At 50.6% G+C, this 20,473-nt stretch overlaps 11 non-coding genes across 11 annotated transcripts; all 11 read left to right on the top strand.

The window, feature by feature from the left end:
• Positions 1-2,048: 2,048 nt before the first annotated feature.
• On the top strand, positions 2,049-2,120 carry trnae-cuc (transfer RNA glutamic acid (anticodon CUC)). The gene has a single exon. It is a non-coding gene; the product is annotated as a tRNA-Glu (tRNA).
• A 3,962-nt stretch (positions 2,121-6,082) lies between these two features.
• On the top strand, positions 6,083-6,154 carry trnae-cuc (transfer RNA glutamic acid (anticodon CUC)). Its single transcript has one exon. It is a non-coding gene; the product is annotated as a tRNA-Glu (tRNA).
• Positions 6,155-7,426: 1,272 nt separating this feature from the next.
• On the top strand, positions 7,427-7,498 carry trnae-cuc (transfer RNA glutamic acid (anticodon CUC)). The gene has a single exon. It is a non-coding gene; the product is annotated as a tRNA-Glu (tRNA).
• A 3,293-nt stretch (positions 7,499-10,791) lies between these two features.
• On the top strand, positions 10,792-10,863 carry trnae-cuc (transfer RNA glutamic acid (anticodon CUC)). The gene has a single exon. It is a non-coding gene; the product is annotated as a tRNA-Glu (tRNA).
• A 601-nt stretch (positions 10,864-11,464) lies between these two features.
• Positions 11,465-11,536, top strand: trnae-cuc (transfer RNA glutamic acid (anticodon CUC)). Its single transcript has one exon. It is a non-coding gene; the product is annotated as a tRNA-Glu (tRNA).
• Positions 11,537-12,810: 1,274 nt separating this feature from the next.
• trnae-cuc (transfer RNA glutamic acid (anticodon CUC)) lies at positions 12,811-12,882 on the top strand. The gene has a single exon. It is a non-coding gene; the product is annotated as a tRNA-Glu (tRNA).
• Positions 12,883-14,156: 1,274 nt separating this feature from the next.
• On the top strand, positions 14,157-14,228 carry trnae-cuc (transfer RNA glutamic acid (anticodon CUC)). Its single transcript has one exon. It is a non-coding gene; the product is annotated as a tRNA-Glu (tRNA).
• Positions 14,229-16,848: 2,620 nt separating this feature from the next.
• Positions 16,849-16,920, top strand: trnae-cuc (transfer RNA glutamic acid (anticodon CUC)). The gene has a single exon. It is a non-coding gene; the product is annotated as a tRNA-Glu (tRNA).
• A 1,274-nt stretch (positions 16,921-18,194) lies between these two features.
• trnae-cuc (transfer RNA glutamic acid (anticodon CUC)) lies at positions 18,195-18,266 on the top strand. The gene has a single exon. It is a non-coding gene; the product is annotated as a tRNA-Glu (tRNA).
• A 1,274-nt stretch (positions 18,267-19,540) lies between these two features.
• trnae-cuc (transfer RNA glutamic acid (anticodon CUC)) lies at positions 19,541-19,612 on the top strand. The gene has a single exon. It is a non-coding gene; the product is annotated as a tRNA-Glu (tRNA).
• A 601-nt stretch (positions 19,613-20,213) lies between these two features.
• trnae-cuc (transfer RNA glutamic acid (anticodon CUC)) lies at positions 20,214-20,285 on the top strand. The gene has a single exon. It is a non-coding gene; the product is annotated as a tRNA-Glu (tRNA).
• The last annotated feature ends 188 nt before the right edge of the window (positions 20,286-20,473 follow it).

Here is a 20,473-nt window from a genome sequence, read left to right as displayed (position 1 = left end):
TCCTTCCTTTCAGACGTGGCTGAAAACGGTGTCCCTGGTGGTCTAGTGGCTAGGATTCGATGCTCTCACCGCCGCGGCCCGGGTTCGATTCCCGGTCAGGGAAGCGTGTGCTTTCTTGCACACCAAGTCCACTACAAGACTCTGGAAGCCCCCCACCCACATGTTGTGTAGGTTAAAGGAATGTAAAGCGTCCTCCTTCTGCTACTTCCTTTTTTGCCAAACTTCTAAACGACACGTTGCTGCCTCATTCACCACCTCCACACACCCACACCAGCGTGGCTTTATGCTTTCAAGTCTGCAAGTCTTTTAGGGAGGCAAGATAAAGTTTGAGAAATTTGAATGGAACAGTGTAAATGATCCGTCACTGCCTTCAGCATATTGCACTCTGGCATGCCAGCGCATCTGCAGGCAGGCACCTGGCCATGATATCCGGCAGTGGCGCGAGGGAAAAGAGAAGTCTTCTTCTAGCCGGATTTGAACCCGCGACCTAAGGATCGCTTTATTAACAACTACAGCGCTCAGCTCTACCAACCGAGCTATCAAAGGTGCTAGCCTAAAGAGTTGGACTGAAAACTGACAAGTGCATTTAGGACAGACTCGGATGCTCTCCTATGATTGTAGAACGAGTACATCTGGCAAAAGCCTAGCCCTAGCCCCTGAACTTAATCCTATCTCCTTCCTTTCAGACGGGGCTGAAAACGGTGTCCCTGGTGGTCTAGTGGCTAGGATTCGGCGCTTACCGTCACGGCCCGGGTTCGATTCCCGGTCAAGGAAGCGTGTGCTTTCTTGCACACCAAGTCCACTACAAGACTCTGGAAGCCCCCCACGCACATGCTGTGTAGGTTAAAGGAATGTAAAGCGTCCTCCTTCTGCTACTTCCTTTTTTGCCAAACTTCTAAACGACACGTTGCTGCCTCATTCACCACCTCCACACACCCACACCAGCGTGGCTTTATGCTTTCAAGTCTGCAAGTCTTTTAGGGAGGCAAGATAAAGTTTGAGAAATTTGAATGGAACAGTGTAAATGATCCGTCACTGCCTTCAGCAGATTGCACTCTGGCATGCCAGCGCATCTGCAGGCAGGCACCTGGCCATGATATCCCGCAGTGGCGCGAGGGAAAAGAAAAGTCTTCTTCGAGCCGGATTTGAACCCGCGACCTAAGGATCGCCTTATTAACAACTACAGTCCTCTGCTCTACCAACTGAGCTATCAAAGGTGCTAGCCTAAAGAGTTGGACTGAAAACTGACAAGTGCATTTAGGACAGACTCGGATGCTCTCCTATGATTGTAGAACGAGTACATCTGGCAAAAGCCTAGCCCTAGCCCCTGAACTTAATCCTATCTCCTTCCTTTCAGACGGGGCTGAAAACGGTGTCCCTGGTGGTCTAGTGGCTAGGATTCGGCGCTCTCACTGCCGCGGCCCGGGTTCGATTCCCGGTCAGGGAAGCGTGTGCTTTCTTGCACACCAAGTCCACTACAAGACTCTGGAAGCCCCCCACCCACATGCTGTGTAGGTTAAAGGAATGTAAAGCGTCCTCCTTCTGCTACTTCCTTTTTTGCCAAACTTCTAAACGACACGTTGCTGCCTCATTCACCACCTCCACACACCCACACCAGCGTGGCTTTATGCTTTCAAGTCTGCAAGTCTTTTAGGGAGGCAAGATAAAGTTTGAGAAATTTGAATGGAACAGTGTAAATGATCCGTCACTGCCTTCAGCATATTGCACTCTGGCATGCCAGCGCATCTGCAGGCAGGCACCTGGCCATGATATCCGGCAGTGGCGCGAGGGAAAAGAGAAGTCTTCTTCGAGCCGGATTTGAACCCGCGACCTAAGGATCGCCTTATTAACAACTACAGTCCTCTGCTCTACCAACTGAGCTATCAAAGGTGCTAGCCTAAAGAGTTGGACTGAAAACTGACAAGTGCATTTAGGACAGACTCGGATGCTCTCCTATGATTGTAGAACGAGTACATCTGGCAAAAGCCTAGCCCTAGCCCCTGAACTTAATCCTATCTCCTTCCTTTCAGACGTGGCTGAAAACGGTGTCCCTGGTGGTCTAGTGGCTAGGATTCGGCGCTCTCACCGCCGCGGCCCGGGTTCGATTCCCGGTCAGGGAAGCGTGTGCTTTCTTGCACACCAAGTCCACTACAAGACTCTGGAAGCCCCCCACCCACATGTTGTGTAGGTTAAAGGAATGTAAAGCGTCCTCCTTCTGCTACTTCCTTTTTTGCCAAACTTCTAAACGACACGTTGCTGCCTCATTCACCACCTCCACACACCCACACCAGCGTGGCTTTATGCTTTCAAGTCTGCAAGTCTTTTAGGGAGGCAAGATAAAGTTTGAGAAATTTGAATGGAACAGTGTAAATGATCCGTCACTGCCTTCAGCATATTGCACTCTGGCATGCCAGCGCATCTGCAGGCAGGCACCTGGCCATGATATCCGGCAGTGGCGCGAGGGAAAAGAGAAGTCTTCTTCTAGCCGGATTTGAACCCGCGACCTAAGGATCGCTTTATTAACAACTACAGTCCTCAGCTCTACCAACCGAGCTATCAAAGGTGCTAGCCTAAAGAGTTGGACTGAAAACTGACAAGTGCATTTAGGACAGACTCGGATGCTCTCCTATGATTGTAGAACGAGTACATCTGGCAAAAGCCTAGCCCTAGCCCCTGAACTTAATCCTATCTCCTTCCTTTCAGACGGGGCTGAAAACGGTGTCCCTGGTGGTCTAGTGGCTAGGATTCGGCGCTTACCGTCGCGGCCCGGGTTCGATTCCCGGTCAGGGAAGCGTGTGCTTTCTTGCACACCAAGTCCACTACAAGACTCTGGAAGCCCCCCACCCACATGCTGTGTAGGTTAAAGGAATGTAAAGCGTCCTCCTTCTGCTACTTCCTTTTTTGCCAAACTTCTAAACGACACGTTGCTGCCTCATTCACCACCTCCACACACCCACACCAGCGTGGCTTTATGCTTTCAAGTCTGCAAGTCTTTTAGGGAGGCAAGATAAAGTTTGAGAAATTTGAATGGAACAGTGTAAATGATCCGTCACTGCCTTCAGCAGATTGCACTCTGGCATGCCAGCGCATCTGCAGGCAGGCACCTGGCCATGATATCCCGCAGTGGCGCGAGGGAAAAGAAAAGTCTTCTTCGAGCCGGATTTGAACCCGCGACCTAAGGATCGCCTTATTAACAACTACAGTCCTCTGCTCTACCAACTGAGCTATCAAAGGTGCTAGCCTAAAGAGTTGGACTGAAAACTGACAAGTGCATTTAGGACAGACTCGGATGCTCTCCTATGATTGTAGAACGAGTACATCTGGCAAAAGCCTAGCCCTAGCCCCTGAACTTAATCCTATCTCCTTCCTTTCAGACGGGGCTGAAAACGGTGTCCCTGGTGGTCTAGTGGCTAGGATTCGGCGCTCTCACTGCCGCGGCCCGGGTTCGATTCCCGGTCAGGGAAGCGTGTGCTTTCTTGCACACCAAGTCCACTACAAGACTCTGGAAGCCCCCCACCCACATGCTGTGTAGGTTAAAGGAATGTAAAGCGTCCTCCTTCTGCTACTTCCTTTTTTGCCAAACTTCTAAACGACACGTTGCTGCCTCATTCACCACCTCCACACACCCACACCAGCGTGGCTTTATGCTTTCAAGTCTGCAAGTCTTTTAGGGAGGCAAGATAAAGTTTGAGAAATTTGAATGGAACAGTGTAAATGATCCGTCACTGCCTTCAGCATATTGCACTCTGGCATGCCAGCGCATCTGCAGGCAGGCACCTGGCCATGATATCCGGCAGTGGCGCGAGGGAAAAGAGAAGTCTTCTTCGAGCCGGATTTGAACCCGCGACCTAAGGATCGCCTTATTAACAACTACAGTCCTCTGCTCTACCAACTGAGCTATCAAAGGTGCTAGCCTAAAGAGTTGGACTGAAAACTGACAAGTGCATTTAGGACAGACTCGGATGCTCTCCTATGATTGTAGAACGAGTACATCTGGCAAAAGCCTAGCCCTAGCCCCTGAACTTAATCCTATCTCCTTCCTTTCAGACGTGGCTGAAAACGGTGTCCCTGGTGGTCTAGTGGCTAGGATTCGATGCTCTCACCGCCGCGGCCCGGGTTCGATTCCCGGTCAGGGAAGCGTGTGCTTTCTTGCACACCAAGTCCACTACAAGACTCTGGAAGCCCCCCACCCACATGTTGTGTAGGTTAAAGGAATGTAAAGCGTCCTCCTTCTGCTACTTCCTTTTTTGCCAAACTTCTAAACGACACGTTGCTGCCTCATTCACCACCTCCACACACCCACACCAGCGTGGCTTTATGCTTTCAAGTCTGCAAGTCTTTTAGGGAGGCAAGATAAAGTTTGAGAAATTTGAATGGAACAGTGTAAATGATCCGTCACTGCCTTCAGCATATTGCACTCTGGCATGCCAGCGCATCTGCAGGCAGGCACCTGGCCATGATATCCGGCAGTGGCGCGAGGGAAAAGAGAAGTCTTCTTCTAGCCGGATTTGAACCCGCGACCTAAGGATCGCTTTATTAACAACTACAGCGCTCAGCTCTACCAACCGAGCTATCAAAGGTGCTAGCCTAAAGAGTTGGACTGAAAACTGACAAGTGCATTTAGGACAGACTCGGATGCTCTCCTATGATTGTAGAACGAGTACATCTGGCAAAAGCCTAGCCCTAGCCCCTGAACTTAATCCTATCTCCTTCCTTTCAGACGGGGCTGAAAACGGTGTCCCTGGTGGTCTAGTGGCTAGGATTCGGCGCTTACCGTCACGGCCCGGGTTCGATTCCCGGTCAAGGAAGCGTGTGCTTTCTTGCACACCAAGTCCACTACAAGACTCTGGAAGCCCCCCACGCACATGCTGTGTAGGTTAAAGGAATGTAAAGCGTCCTCCTTCTGCTACTTCCTTTTTTGCCAAACTTCTAAACGACACGTTGCTGCCTCATTCACCACCTCCACACACCCACACCAGCGTGGCTTTATGCTTTCAAGTCTGCAAGTCTTTTAGGGAGGCAAGATAAAGTTTGAGAAATTTGAATGGAACAGTGTAAATGATCCGTCACTGCCTTCAGCAGATTGCACTCTGGCATGCCAGCGCATCTGCAGGCAGGCACCTGGCCATGATATCCCGCAGTGGCGCGAGGGAAAAGAAAAGTCTTCTTCGAGCCGGATTTGAACCCGCGACCTAAGGATCGCCTTATTAACAACTACAGTCCTCTGCTCTACCAACTGAGCTATCAAAGGTGCTAGCCTAAAGAGTTGGACTGAAAACTGACAAGTGCATTTAGGACAGACTCGGATGCTCTCCTATGATTGTAGAACGAGTACATCTGGCAAAAGCCTAGCCCTAGCCCCTGAACTTAATCCTATCTCCTTCCTTTCAGACGGGGCTGAAAACGGTGTCCCTGGTGGTCTAGTGGCTAGGATTCGGCGCTCTCACTGCCGCGGCCCGGGTTCGATTCCCGGTCAGGGAAGCGTGTGCTTTCTTGCACACCAAGTCCACTACAAGACTCTGGAAGCCCCCCACCCACATGCTGTGTAGGTTAAAGGAATGTAAAGCGTCCTCCTTCTGCTACTTCCTTTTTTGCCAAACTTCTAAACGACACGTTGCTGCCTCATTCACCACCTCCACACACCCACACCAGCGTGGCTTTATGCTTTCAAGTCTGCAAGTCTTTTAGGGAGGCAAGATAAAGTTTGAGAAATTTGAATGGAACAGTGTAAATGATCCGTCACTGCCTTCAGCATATTGCACTCTGGCATGCCAGCGCATCTGCAGGCAGGCACCTGGCCATGATATCCGGCAGTGGCGCGAGGGAAAAGAGAAGTCTTCTTCGAGCCGGATTTGAACCCGCGACCTAAGGATCGCCTTATTAACAACTACAGTCCTCTGCTCTACCAACTGAGCTATCAAAGGTGCTAGCCTAAAGAGTTGGACTGAAAACTGACAAGTGCATTTAGGACAGACTCGGATGCTCTCCTATGATTGTAGAACGAGTACATCTGGCAAAAGCCTAGCCCTAGCCCCTGAACTTAATCCTATCTCCTTCCTTTCAGACGTGGCTGAAAACGGTGTCCCTGGTGGTCTAGTGGCTAGGATTCGGCGCTCTCACCGCCGCGGCCCGGGTTCGATTCCCGGTCAGGGAAGCGTGTGCTTTCTTGCACACCAAGTCCACTACAAGACTCTGGAAGCCCCCCACCCACATGTTGTGTAGGTTAAAGGAATGTAAAGCGTCCTCCTTCTGCTACTTCCTTTTTTGCCAAACTTCTAAACGACACGTTGCTGCCTCATTCACCACCTCCACACACCCACACCAGCGTGGCTTTATGCTTTCAAGTCTGCAAGTCTTTTAGGGAGGCAAGATAAAGTTTGAGAAATTTGAATGGAACAGTGTAAATGATCCGTCACTGCCTTCAGCATATTGCACTCTGGCATGCCAGCGCATCTGCAGGCAGGCACCTGGCCATGATATCCGGCAGTGGCGCGAGGGAAAAGAGAAGTCTTCTTCTAGCCGGATTTGAACCCGCGACCTAAGGATCGCTTTATTAACAACTACAGTCCTCAGCTCTACCAACCGAGCTATCAAAGGTGCTAGCCTAAAGAGTTGGACTGAAAACTGACAAGTGCATTTAGGACAGACTCGGATGCTCTCCTATGATTGTAGAACGAGTACATCTGGCAAAAGCCTAGCCCTAGCCCCTGAACTTAATCCTATCTCCTTCCTTTCAGACGGGGCTGAAAACGGTGTCCCTGGTGGTCTAGTGGCTAGGATTCGGCGCTTACCGTCGCGGCCCGGGTTCGATTCCCGGTCAGGGAAGCGTGTGCTTTCTTGCACACCAAGTCCACTACAAGACTCTGGAAGCCCCCCACCCACATGCTGTGTAGGTTAAAGGAATGTAAAGCGTCCTCCTTCTGCTACTTCCTTTTTTGCCAAACTTCTAAACGACACGTTGCTGCCTCATTCACCACCTCCACACACCCACACCAGCGTGGCTTTATGCTTTCATGTCTGCAAGTCTTTTAGGGAGGCAAGATAAAGTTTGAGAAATTTGAATGGAACAGTGTAAATGATCCGTCACTGCCTTCAGCAGATTGCACTCTGGCATGCCAGCGCATCTGCAGGCAGGCACCTGGCCATGATATCCCGCAGTGGCGCGAGGGAAAAGAAAAGTCTTCTTCGAGCCGGATTTGAACCCGCGACCTAAGGATCGCCTTATTAACAACTACAGTCCTCTGCTCTACCAACTGAGCTATCAAAGGTGCTAGCCTAAAGAGTTGGACTGAAAACTGACAAGTGCATTTAGGACAGACTCGGATGCTCTCCTATGATTGTAGAACGAGTACATCTGGCAAAAGCCTAGCCCTAGCCCCTGAACTTAATCCTATCTCCTTCCTTTCAGACGGGGCTGAAAACGGTGTCCCTGGTGGTCTAGTGGCTAGGATTCGGCGCTCTCACCGCCGCGGCCCGGGTTCGATTCCCGGTCAGGGAAGCGTGTGCTTTCTTGCACACCAAGTCCACTACAAGACTCTGGAAGCCCCCCACCCACATGCTGTGTAGGTTAAAGGAATGTAAAGCGTCCTCCTTCTGCTACTTCCTTTTTTGCCAAACTTCTAAACGACACGTTGCTGCCTCATTCACCACCTCCACACACCCACACCAGCGTGGCTTTATGCTTTCAAGTCTGCAAGTCTTTTAGGGAGGCAAGATAAAGTTTGAGAAATTTGAATGGAACAGTGTAAATGATCCGTCACTGCCTTCAGCATATTGCACTCTGGCATGCCAGCGCATCTGCAGGCAGGCACCTGGCCATGATATCCGGCAGTGGCGCGAGGGAAAAGAGAAGTCTTCTTCGAGCCGGATTTGAACCCGCGACCTAAGGATCGCCTTATTAACAACTACAGTCCTCTGCTCTACCAACTGAGCTATCAAAGGTGCTAGCCTAAAGAGTTGGACTGAAAACTGACAAGTGCATTTAGGACAGACTCGGATGCTCTCCTATGATTGTAGAACGAGTACATCTGGCAAAAGCCTAGCCCTAGCCCCTGAACTTAATCCTATCTCCTTCCTTTCAGACGTGGCTGAAAACGGTGTCCCTGGTGGTCTAGTGGCTAGGATTCGGCGCTCTCACTGCCGCGGCCCGGGTTCGATTCCCAGTCAGGGAAGTGTGTGCTTTCTTGCACACCAAGTCCACTACAAGACTCTGGAAGCCCCCCACCCACATGCTGTGTAGGTTAAAGGAATGTAAAGCGTCCTCCTTCTGCTACTTCCTTTTTTGCCAAACTTCTAAACGACACGTTGCTGCCTCATTCACCACCTCCACACACCCACACCAGCGTGGCTTTATGCTTTCAAGTCTGCAAGTCTTTTAGGGAGGCAAGATAAAGTTTGAGAAATTTGAATGGAACAGTGTAAATGATCCGTCACTGCCTTCAGCATATTGCACTCTGGCATGCCAGCGCATCTGCAGGCAGGCACCTGGCCATGATATCCGGCAGTGGCGCGAGGGAAAAGAGAAGTCTTCTTCGAGCCGGATTTGAACCCGCGACCTAAGGATCGCCTTATTAACAACTACAGTCCTCTGCTCTACCAACTGAGCTATCAAAGGTGCTAGCCTAAAGAGTTGGACTGAAAACTGACAAGTGCATTTAGGACAGACTCGGATGCTCTCCTATGATTGTAGAACGAGTACATCTGGCAAAAGCCTAGCCCTAGCCCCTGAACTTAATCCTATCTCCTTCCTTTCAGACGTGGCTGAAAACGGTGTCCCTGGTGGTCTAGTGGCTAGGATTCGGCGCTCTCACTGCCGCGGCCCGGGTTCGATTCCCAGTCAGGGAAGCGTGTGCTTTCTTGCACACCAAGTCCACTACAAGACTCTGGAAGCCCCCCACCCACATGCTGTGTAGGTTAAAGGAATGTAAAGCGTCCTCCTTCTGCTACTTCCTTTTTTGCCAAACTTCTAAACGACACGTTGCTGCCTCATTCACCACCTCCACACACCCACACCAGCGTGGCTTTATGCTTTCAAGTCTGCAAGTCTTTTAGGGAGGCAAGATAAAGTTTGAGAAATTTGAATGGAACAGTGTAAATGATCCGTCACTGCCTTCAGCATATTGCACTCTGGCATGCCAGCGCATCTGCAGGCAGGCACCTGGCCATGATATCCGGCAGTGGCGCGAGGGAAAAGAGAAGTCTTCTTCGAGCCGGATTTGAACCCGCGACCTAAGGATCGCCTTATTAACAACTACAGTCCTCTGCTCTACCAACTGAGCTATCAAAGGTGCTAGCCTAAAGAGTTGGACTGAAAACTGACAAGTGCATTTAGGACAGACTCGGATGCTCTCCTATGATTGTAGAACGAGTACATCTGGCAAAAGCCTAGCCCTAGCCCCTGAACTTAATCCTATCTCCTTCCTTTCAGACGTGGCTGAAAACGGTGTCCCTGGTGGTCTAGTGGCTAGGATTCGGCGCTCTCACTGCCGCGGCCCGGGTTCGATTCCCAGTCAGGGAAGCGTGTGCTTTCTTGCACACCAAGTCCACTACAAGACTCTGGAAGCCCCCCACCCACATGCTGTGTAGGTTAAAGGAATGTAAAGCGTCCTCCTTCTGCTACTTCCTTTTTTGCCAAACTTCTAAACGACACGTTGCTGCCTCATTCACCACCTCCACACACCCACACCAGCGTGGCTTTATGCTTTCAAGTCTGCAAGTCTTTTAGGGAGGCAAGATAAAGTTTGAGAAATTTGAATGGAACAGTGTAAATGATCCGTCACTGCCTTCAGCATATTGCACTCTGGCATGCCAGCGCATCTGCAGGCAGGCACCTGGCCATGATATCCCGCAGTGGCGCGAGGGAAAAGAGAAGTCTTCTTCGAGCCGGATTTGAACCCGCGACCTAAGGATTGCCTTATTAACAACTACAGTCCTCTGCTCTACCAACTGAGCTATCAAAGGTGCTAGCCTAAAGAGTTGGACTGAAAACTGACAAGTGCATTTAGGACAGACTCGAATGCTCTCCTATGATTGTAGAACGAGTACATCTGGCAAAAGCCTAGCCCTAGCCCCTGAACTTAATCCTATCTCCTTCCTTTCAGACGTGGCTGAAAACGGTGTCCCTGGTGGTCTAGTGGCTAGGATTCGGCGCTCTCACCGCCGCGGCCCGGGTTCGATTCCTGGTCAGGGAAGCGTGTGCTTTCTTGCACACCAAGTCCACTACAAGACTCTGGAAGCCCCCCACCCACATGTTGTGTAGGTTAAAGGAATGTAAAGCGTCCTCCTTCTGCTACTTCCTTTTTTGCCAAACTTCTAAACGACACGTTGCTGCCTCATTCACCACCTCCACACACCCACACCAGCGTGGCTTTATGCTTTCAAGTCTGCAAGTCTTTTAGGGAGGCAAGATAAAGTTTGAGAAATTTGAATGGAACAGTGTAAATGATCCGTCACTGCCTTCAGCATATTGCACTCTGGCATGCCAGCGCATCTGCAGGCAGGCACCTGGCCATGATATCCGGCAGTGGCGCGAGGGAAAAGAAAAGTCTTCTTCGAGCCGGATTTGAACCCGCGACCTAAGGATCGCCTTATTAACAACTACAGTCCTCCGCTCTACCAACTGAGCTATCAAAGGTGCTAGCCTAAAGAGTTGGACTGAAAACTGACAAATGCATTTAGGACAGACTCGGATGCTCTCCTATGATTGTAGAACGAGTACATCTGGCAAAAGCCTAGCCCTAGCCCCTGAACTTAATCCTATCTCCTTCCTTTCAGACGTGGCTGAAAACGGTGTCCCTGGTGGTCTAGTGGCTAGGATTCGGCGCTCTCACCGCCGCGGCCCGGGTTCGATTCCCGGTCAGGGAAGCGTGTGCTTTCTTGCACACCAAGTCCACTACAAGACTCTGGAAGCCCCCCACCCACATGCTGTGTAGGTTAAAGGAATGTAAAGCGTCCTCCTTCTGCTACTTCCTTTTTTGCCAAACTTCTAAACGACACGTTGCTGCCTCATTCACCACCTCCACACACCCACACCAGCGTGGCTTTATGCTTTCATGTCTGCAAGTCTTTTAGGGAGGCAAGATAAAGTTTGAGAAATTTGAATGGAACAGTGTAAATGATCCGTCACTGCCTTCAGCATATTGCACTCTGGCATGCCAGCGCATCTGCAGGCAGGCACCTGGCCATGATATCCGGCAGTGGCGCGAGGGAAAAGAGAAGTCTTCTTCTAGCCGGATTTGAACCCGCGACCTAAGGATCGCCTTATTAACAACTACAGTCCTCAGCTCTACCAACTGAGCTATCAAAGGTGCTAGTCTAAAGAATTGGACTGAAAACTGACAAGTGCATTTAGGACAGACTCGGATGCTCTCCTATGATTGTAGAACGAGTACATCTGGCAAAAGCCTAGCCCTAGCCCCTGAACTTAATCCTATCTCCTTCCTTTCAGACGGGGCTGAAAACGGTGTCCCTGGTGGTCTAGTGGCTAGGATTCGGCGCTCTCACCGCCGCGGCCCGGGTTCGATTCCCGGTCAGGGAAGCGTGTGCTTTCTTGCACACCAAGTCCACTACAAGACTCTGGAAGCCCCCCACCCACATGCTGTGTAGGTTAAAGGAATGTAAAGCGTCCTCCTTCTGCTACTTCCTTTTTTGCCAAACTTCTAAACGACACGTTGCTGCCTCATTCACCACCTCCACACACCCACACCAGCGTGGCTTTATGCTTTCAAGTCTGCAAGTCTTTTAGGGAGGCAAGATAAAGTTTGAGAAATTTGAATGGAACAGTGTAAATGATCCGTCACTGCCTTCAGCATATTGCACTCTGGCATGCCAGCGCATCTGCAGGCAGGCACCTGGCCATGATATCCGGCAGTGGCGCGAGGGAAAAGAGAAGTCTTCTTCGAGCCGGATATGAACCCGCGACCTAAGGATCGCCTTATTAACAACTACAGTCCTCTGCTCTACCAACTGAGCTATCAAAGGTGCTAGCCTAAAGAGTTGGACTGAAAACTGACAAGTGCATTTAGGACAGACTCGGATGCTCTCCTATGATTGTAGAACGAGTACATCTGGCAAAAGCCTAGCCCTAGCCCCTGAACTTAATCCTATCTCCTTCCTTTCAGACGTGGCTGAAAACAGTGTCCCTGGTGGTCTAGTGGCTAGGATTCGGCGCTCTCACCGCCGCGGCCCGGGTTCGATTCCTGGTCAGGGAAGCGTGTGCTTTCTTGCACACCAAGTCCACTACAAGACTCTGGAAGCCCCCCACCCACATGTTGTGTAGGTTAAAGGAATGTAAAGCGTCCTCCTTCTGCTACTTCCTTTTTTGCCAAACTTCTAAACGACACGTTGCTGCCTCATTCACCACCTCCACACACCCACACCAGCGTGGCTTTATGCTTTCAAGTCTGCAAGTCTTTTAGGGAGGCAAGATAAAGTTTGAGAAATTTGAATGGAACAGTGTAAATGATCCGTCACTGCCTTCAGCATATTGCACTCTGGCATGCCAGCGCATCTGCAGGCAGGCACCTGGCCATGATATCCGGCAGTGGCGCGAGGGAAAAGAAAAGTCTTCTTCGAGCCGGATTTGAACCCGCGACCTAAGGATCGCCTTATTAACAACTACAGTCCTCCGCTCTACCAACTGAGCTATCAAAGGTGCTAGCCTAAAGAGTTGGACTGAAAACTGACAAATGCATTTAGGACAGACTCGGATGCTCTCCTATGATTGTAGAACGAGTACATCTGGCAAAAGCCTAGCCCTAGCCCCTGAACTTAATCCTATCTCCTTCCTTTCAGACGTGGCTGAAAACGGTGTCCCTGGTGGTCTAGTGGCTAGGATTCGGCGCTCTCACCGCCGCGGCCCGGGTTCGATTCCCGGTCAGGGAAGCGTGTGCTTTCTTGCACACCAAGTCCACTACAAGACTCTGGAAGCCCCCCACCCACATGCTGTGTAGGTTAAAGGAATGTAAAGCGTCCTCCTTCTGCTACTTCCTTTTTTGCCAAACTTCTAAACGACACGTTGCTGCCTCATTCACCACCTCCACACACCCACACCAGCGTGGCTTTATGCTTTCATGTCTGCAAGTCTTTTAGGGAGGCAAGATAAAGTTTGAGAAATTTGAATGGAACAGTGTAAATGATCCGTCACTGCCTTCAGCATATTGCACTCTGGCATGCCAGCGCATCTGCAGGCAGGCACCTGGCCATGATATCCGGCAGTGGCGCGAGGGAAAAGAGAAGTCTTCTTCTAGCCGGATTTGAACCCGCGACCTAAGGATCGCCTTATTAACAACTACAGTCCTCAGCTCTACCAACTGAGCTATCAAAGGTGCTAGTCTAAAGAATTGGACTGAAAACTGACAAGTGCATTTAGGACAGACTCGGATGCTCTCCTATGATTGTAGAACGAGTACATCTGGCAAAAGCCTAGCCCTAGCCCCTGAACTTAATCCTATCTCCTTCCTTTCAGACGTGGCTGAAAACGGTGTCCCTGGTGGTCTAGTGGCTAGCATTCGGCGCTCTCACCGCCGCGGCCCGGGTTCGCTTCCCGGTCAGGGAAGCGTGTGCTTTCTTGCACACCAAGTCCACTACAAGACTCTGGAAGCCCCCCACCCACATGCTGTGTAGGTTAAAGGAATGTAAAGCGTCCTCCTTCTGCTACTTCCTTTTTTGCCAAACTTCTAAACGACACGTTGCTGCCTCATTCACCACCTCCACACACCCACACCAGCGTGGCTTTATGCTTTCATGTCTGCAAGTCTTTTAGGGAGGCAAGGTAAAGTTTGAGAAATTTGAATGGAACAATGTAAATGATCCGTCACTGCCTTCAGCAGATTGCACTCTGGCATGCCAGCGCATCTGCAGGCAGGCACCTGGCCATGATATCCCGCAGTGGCGCGAGGGAAAAGAAAAGTCTTCTTCGAGCCGGATTTGAACCCGCGACCTAAGGATCGCCTTATTAACAACTACAGTCCTCTGCTCTACCAACTGAGCTATCAAAGGTGCTAGCCTAAAGAGTTGGACTGAAAACTGACAAGTGCATTTAGGACAGACTCGGATGCTCTCCTATGATTGTAGAACGAGTACATCTGGCAAAAGCCTAGCCCTAGCCCCTGAACTTAATCCTATCTCCTTCCTTTCAGACGTGGCTGAAAACGGTGTCCCTGGTGGTCTAGTGGCTAGGATTCGGCGCTCTCACCGCCGCGGCCCGGGTTCGATTCCCGGTCAGGGAAGCGTGTGCTTTCTTGCACACCAAGTCCACTACAAGACTCTGGAAGCCCCCCACCCACATGCTGTGTAGGTTAAAGGAATGTAAAGCGTCCTCCTTCTGCTACTTCCTTTTTTGCCAAACTTCTAAACGACACGTTGCTGCCTCATTCACCACCTCCACACACCCACACCAGCGTGGCTTTATGCTTTCATGTCTGCAAGTCTTTTAGGGAGGCAAGATAAAGTTTGAGAAATTTGAATGGAACAGTGTAAATGATCCGTCACTGCCTTCAGCATATTGCACTCTGGCATGCCAGCGCATCTGCAGGCAGGCACCTGGCCATGATATCCGGCAGTGGCGCGAGGGAAAAGAGAAGTCTTCTTCGAGCCGGATTTGAACCCGCGACCTAAGGATCGCCTTATTAACAACTACAGTCCTCTGCTCTACCAACTGAGCTATCAAAGGTGCTAGCCTAAAGAGTTGGACTGAAAACTGACAAGTGCATTTAGGACAGACTCGGATGCTCTCCTATGATTGTAGAACGAGTACATCTGGCAAAAGCCTAGCCCTAGCCCCTGAACTTAATCCTATCTCCTTCCTTTCAGACGTGGCTGAAAACGGTGTCCCTGGTGGTCTAGTGGCTAGGATTCGGCGCTCTCACTGCCGCGGCCCGGGTTCGATTCCCAGTCAGGGAAGCGTGTGCTTTCTTGCACACCAAGTCCACTACAAGACTCTGGAAGCCCCCCACCCACATGCTGTGTAGGTTAAAGGAATGTAAAGCGTCCTCCTTCTGCTACTTCCTTTTTTGCCAAACTTCTAAACGACACGTTGCTGCCTCATTCACCACCTCCACACACCCACACCAGCGTGGCTTTATGCTTTCAAGTCTGCAAGTCTTTTAGGGAGGCAAGATAAAGTTTGAGAAATTTGAATGGAACAGTGTAAATGATCCGTCACTGCCTTCAGCATATTGCACTCTGGCATGCCAGCGCATCTGCAGGCAGGCACCTGGCCATGATATCCGGCAGTGGCGCGAGGGAAAAGAGAAGTCTTCTTCGAGCCGGATTTGAACCCGCGACCTAAGGATCGCCTTATTAACAACTACAGTCCTCTGCTCTACCAACTGAGCTATCAAAGGTGCTAGCCTAAAGAGTTGGACTGAAAACTGACAAGTGCATTTAGGACAGACTCGGATGCTCTCCTATGATTGTAGAACGAGTACATCTGGCAAAAGCCTAGCCCTAGCCCCTGAACTTAATCCTATCTCCTTCCTTTCAGACGTGGCTGAAAACGGTGTCCCTGGTGGTCTAGTGGCTAGGATTCGGCGCTCTCACTGCCGCGGCCCGGGTTCGATTCCCAGTCAGGGAAGCGTGTGCTTTCTTGCACACCAAGTCCACTACAAGACTCTGGAAGCCCCCCACCCACATGCTGTGTAGGTTAAAGGAATGTAAAGCGTCCTCCTTCTGCTACTTCCTTTTTTGCCAAACTTCTAAACGACACGTTGCTGCCTCATTCACCACCTCCACACACCCACACCAGCGTGGCTTTATGCTTTCAAGTCTGCAAGTCTTTTAGGGAGGCAAGATAAAGTTTGAGAAATTTGAATGGAACAGTGTAAATGATCCGTCACTGCCTTCAGCATATTGCACTCTGGCATGCCAGCGCATCTGCAGGCAGGCACCTGGCCATGATATCCCGCAGTGGCGCGAGGGAAAAGAGAAGTCTTCTTCGAGCCGGATTTGAACCCGCGACCTAAGGATTGCCTTATTAACAACTACAGTCCTCTGCTCTACCAACTGAGCTATCAAAGGTGCTAGCCTAAAGAGTTGGACTGAAAACTGACAAGTGCATTTAGGACAGACTCGAATGCTCTCCTATGATTGTAGAACGAGTACATCTGGCAAAAGCCTAGCCCTAGCCCCTGAACTTAATCCTATCTCCTTCCTTTCAGACGTGGCTGAAAACAGTGTCCCTGGTGGTCTAGTGGCTAGGATTCGGCGCTCTCACCGCCGCGGCCCGGGTTCGATTCCTGGTCAGGGAAGCGTGTGCTTTCTTGCACACCAAGTCCACTACAAGACTCTGGAAGCCCCCCACCCACATGTTGTGTAGGTTAAAGGAATGTAAAGCGTCCTCCTTCTGCTACTTCCTTTTTTGCCAAACTTCTAAACGACACGTTGCTGCCTCATTCACCACCTCCACACACCCACACCAGCGTGGCTTTATGCTTTCAAGTCTGCAAGTCTTTTAGGGAGGCAAGATAAAGTTTGAGAAATTTGAATGGAACAGTGTAAATGATCCGTCACTGCCTTCAGCATATTGCACTCTGGCATGCCAGCGCATCTGCAGGCAGGCACCTGGCCATGATATCCGGCAGTGGCGCGAGGGAAAAGAAAAGTCTTCTTCGAGCCGGATTTTAACCCGCGACCTAAGGATCGCCTTATTAACAACTACAGTCCTCCGCTCTACCAACTGAGCTATCAAAGGTGCTAGCCTAAAGAGTTGGACTGAAAACTGACAAATGCATTTAGGACAGACTCGGATGCTCTCCTATGATTGTAGAACGAGTACATCTGGCAAAAGCCTAGCCCTAGCCCCTGAACTTAATCCTATCTCCTTCCTTTCAGACGTGGCTGAAAACGGTGTCCCTGGTGGTCTAGTGGCTAGGATTCGGCGCTCTCACCGCCGCGGCCCGGGTTCGATTCCCGGTCAGGGAAGCGTGTGCTTTCTTGCACACCAAGTCCACTACAAGACTCTGGAAGCCCCCCACCCACATGCTGTGTAGGTTAAAGGAATGTAAAGCGTCCTCCTTCTGCTACTTCCTTTTTTGCCAAACTTCTAAACGACACGTTGCTGCCTCATTCACCACCTCCACACACCCACACCAGCGTGGCTTTATGCTTTCATGTCTGCAAGTCTTTTAGGGAGGCAAGATAAAGTTTGAGAAATTTGAATGGAACAGTGTAAATGATCCGTCACTGCCTTCAGCATATTGCACTCTGGCATGCCAGCGCATCTGCAGGCAGGCACCTGGCCATGATATCCGGCAGTGGCGCGAGGGAAAAGAGAAGTCTTCTTCTAGCCGGATTTGAACCCGCGACCTAAGGATCGCCTTATTAACAACTACAGTCCTCAGCTCTACCAACTGAGCTATCAAAGGTGCTAGTCTAAAGAATTGGACTGAAAACTGACAAGTGCATTTAGGACAGACTCGGATGCTCTCCTATGATTGTAGAACGAGTACATCTGGCAAAAGCCTAGCCCTAGCCCCTGAACTTAATCCTATCTCCTTCCTTTCAGACGTGGCTGAAAACGGTGTCCCTGGTGGTCTAGTGGCTAGCATTCGGCGCTCTCACCGCCGCGGCCCGGGTTCGATTCCCGGTCAGGGAAGCGTGTGCTTTCTTGCACACCAAGTCCACTACAAGACTCTGGAAGCCCCCCACCCACATGCTGTGTAGGTTAAAGGAATGTAAAGCGTCCTCCTTCTGCTACTTCCTTTTTTGCCAAACTTCTAAACGACACGTTGCTGCCTCATTCACCACCTCCACACACCCACACCAGCGTGGCTTTATGCTTTCATGTCTGCAAGTCTTTTAGGGAGGCAAGGTAAAGTTTGAGAAATTTGAATGGAACAATGTAAATGATCCGTCACTGCCTTCAGCAGATTGCACTCTGGCATGCCAGCGCATCTGCAGGCAGGCACCTGGCCATGATATCCCGCAGTGGCGCGAGGGAAAAGAAAAGTCTTCTTCGAGCCGGATTTGAACCCGCGACCTAAGGATCGCCTTATTAACAACTACAGTCCTCTGCTCTACCAACTGAGCTATCAAAGGTGCTAGCCTAAAGAGTTGGACTGAAAACTGACAAGTGCATTTAGGACAGACTCGGATGCTCTCCTATGATTGTAGAATGAGTACATCTGGCAAAAGCCTAGTCCTAGCCCCTGAACTTAATCCTATCTCCTTCCTTTCAGACGTGGCTGAAAACGGTGTCCCTGGTGGTCTAGTGGCTAGGATTCGGCGCTCTCACCGCCGTGGCCCGGGTTCGATTCCCGGTCAGGGAAGCGTGTGCTTTCTTGCACACCAAGTCCACTACAAGACTCTGGAAGCCCCCCACCCACATGCTGTGTAGGTTAAAGGAATGTAAAGCGTCCTCCTTCTGCTACTTCCTTTTTTGCCAAACTTCTAAACGACACGTTGCTGCCTCATTCACCACCTCCACACACCCACACCAGCGTGGCTTTATGCTTTCATGTCTGCAAGTCTTTTAGGGAGGCAAGATAAAGTTTGAGAAATTTGAATGGAACAGTGTAAATGATCCGTCACTGCCTTCAGCAGATTGCACTCTGGCATGCCAGCGCATCTGCAGGCAGGCACCTGGCCATGATATCCCGCAGTGGCGCGAGGGAAAAGAAAAGTCTTCTTCTAGCCGGATTTGAACCCTCGACCTAAGGATCGCCTTATTAACAACTACAGTCCTCAGCTCTACCAACTGAGCTATCAAAGGTGCTAGCCTAAAGAGTTGGACTGAAAACTGACAAGTGCATTTAGGACAGACTCGGATGCTCTCCTATGATTGTAGAACGAGTACGTCTGGCAAAAGCCTAGCCCTAGCCCCTGAATTTAATCCTATCTCCTTCCTTTCAGAGGTGGCTGAAAACGGTGTCCCTGGTGGTCTAGTGGCTAGGATTCGGCGCACTCACCGCCGCGGCCCGGGTTCGATTCCCGGTCAGGGAAGCGTGTGCTTTCTTGCACACCAAGTCCACTACAAGACTCTGGAAGCCCCCCACGCACATGCTGTGTAGGTTAAAGGAATGTAAAGCGTCCTCCTTCTGCTACTTCCTTTTTTGCCAAACTTCTAAACGACACGTTGCTGCCTCATTCACCACCTCCACACACCCACACCAGCGTGGCTTTATGCTTTCAAGTCTGCAAGTCTTTTAGGGAGGCAAGATAAAGTTTGAGAAATTTGAATGGAACAGTGTAAATGATCCGTCACTGCCTTCAGCAGATTGCACTCTGGCATGCCAGCGCATCTGCAGGCAGGCACCTGGCCATGATATCCCGCAGTGGCGCGAGGGAAAAGAAAAGTCTTCTTCTAGCCGGATTTGAACCCTCGACCTAAGGATCGCCTTATTAACAACTACAGTCCTCAGCTCTACCAACTGAGCTATCAAAGGTGCTAGCCTAAAGAGTTGGACTGAAAACTGACAAGTGCATTTAGGACAGACTCGGATGCTCTCCTATGATTGTAGAACGAGTACGTCTGGCAAAAGCCTAGCCCTAGCCCCTGAACTTAATCCTATCTCCTTCCTTTCAGACGTGGCTGAAAACGGTGTCCCTGGTGGTCTAGTGGCTAGGATTCGGCGCTCTCACCGCCGCGGCCCGGGTTCGATTCCCGGTCAGGGAAGCGTGTGCTTTCTTGCACACCAAGTCCACTACAAGACTCTGGAAGCCCCCCACGCACATGCTGTGTAGGTTAAAGGAATGTAAAGCGTCCTCCTTCTGCTACTTCCTTTTTTGCCAAACTTCTAAACGACACGTTGCTGCCTCATTCACCACCTCCACACACCCACACCAGCGTGGCTTTATGCTTTCAAGTCTGCAAGTCTTTTAGGGAGGCAAGATAAAGTTTGAGAAATTTGAATGGAACAGTGTAAATGATCCGTCACTGCCTTCAGCAGATTGCACCCTGGCATGCCAGCGCATCTGCAGGCAGGCACCTGGCCATGATATCCCGCAGTGGCGCGAGGGAAAAGAAAAGTCTTCTTCTAGCCGGATTTGAACCCTCGACCTAAGGATCGCCTTATTAACAACTACAGTCCTCAGCTCTACCAACTGAGCTATCAAAGGTGCTAGCCTAAAGAGTTGGACTGAAAACTGACAAGTGCATTTAGGACAGACTCGGATGCTCTCCTATGATTGTAGAACGAGTACGTCTGGCAAAAGCCAAGCCCTAGCCCCTGAACTTAATCCTATCTCCTTCCTTTCAGACGTGGCTGAAAACGGTGTCCCTGGTGGTCTAGTGGCTAGGATTCGGCGCTCTCACCGCCGCGGCCCGGGTTCGATTCCCGGTCAGGGAAGCGTGTGCTTTCTTGCACACCAAGTCCACTACAAGACTCTGGAAGCCCCCCACCCACATGCTGTGTAGGTTAAAGGAATGTAAAGCGTCCTCCTTCTGCTACTTCCTTTTTTGCCAAACTTCTAAACGACACATTGCTGCCTCATTCACCACCTCCACACACCCACACCAGCGTGGCTTTATGCTTTC

Source organism: Hoplias malabaricus, unplaced genomic scaffold (assembly GCF_029633855.1).
Source record: "Hoplias malabaricus isolate fHopMal1 unplaced genomic scaffold, fHopMal1.hap1 scaffold_54, whole genome shotgun sequence".
NCBI classification, from domain to species: domain Eukaryota; kingdom Metazoa; phylum Chordata; class Actinopteri; order Characiformes; family Erythrinidae; genus Hoplias; species Hoplias malabaricus.
This window is presented reverse-complemented; position numbering and strand designations above follow the sequence as displayed.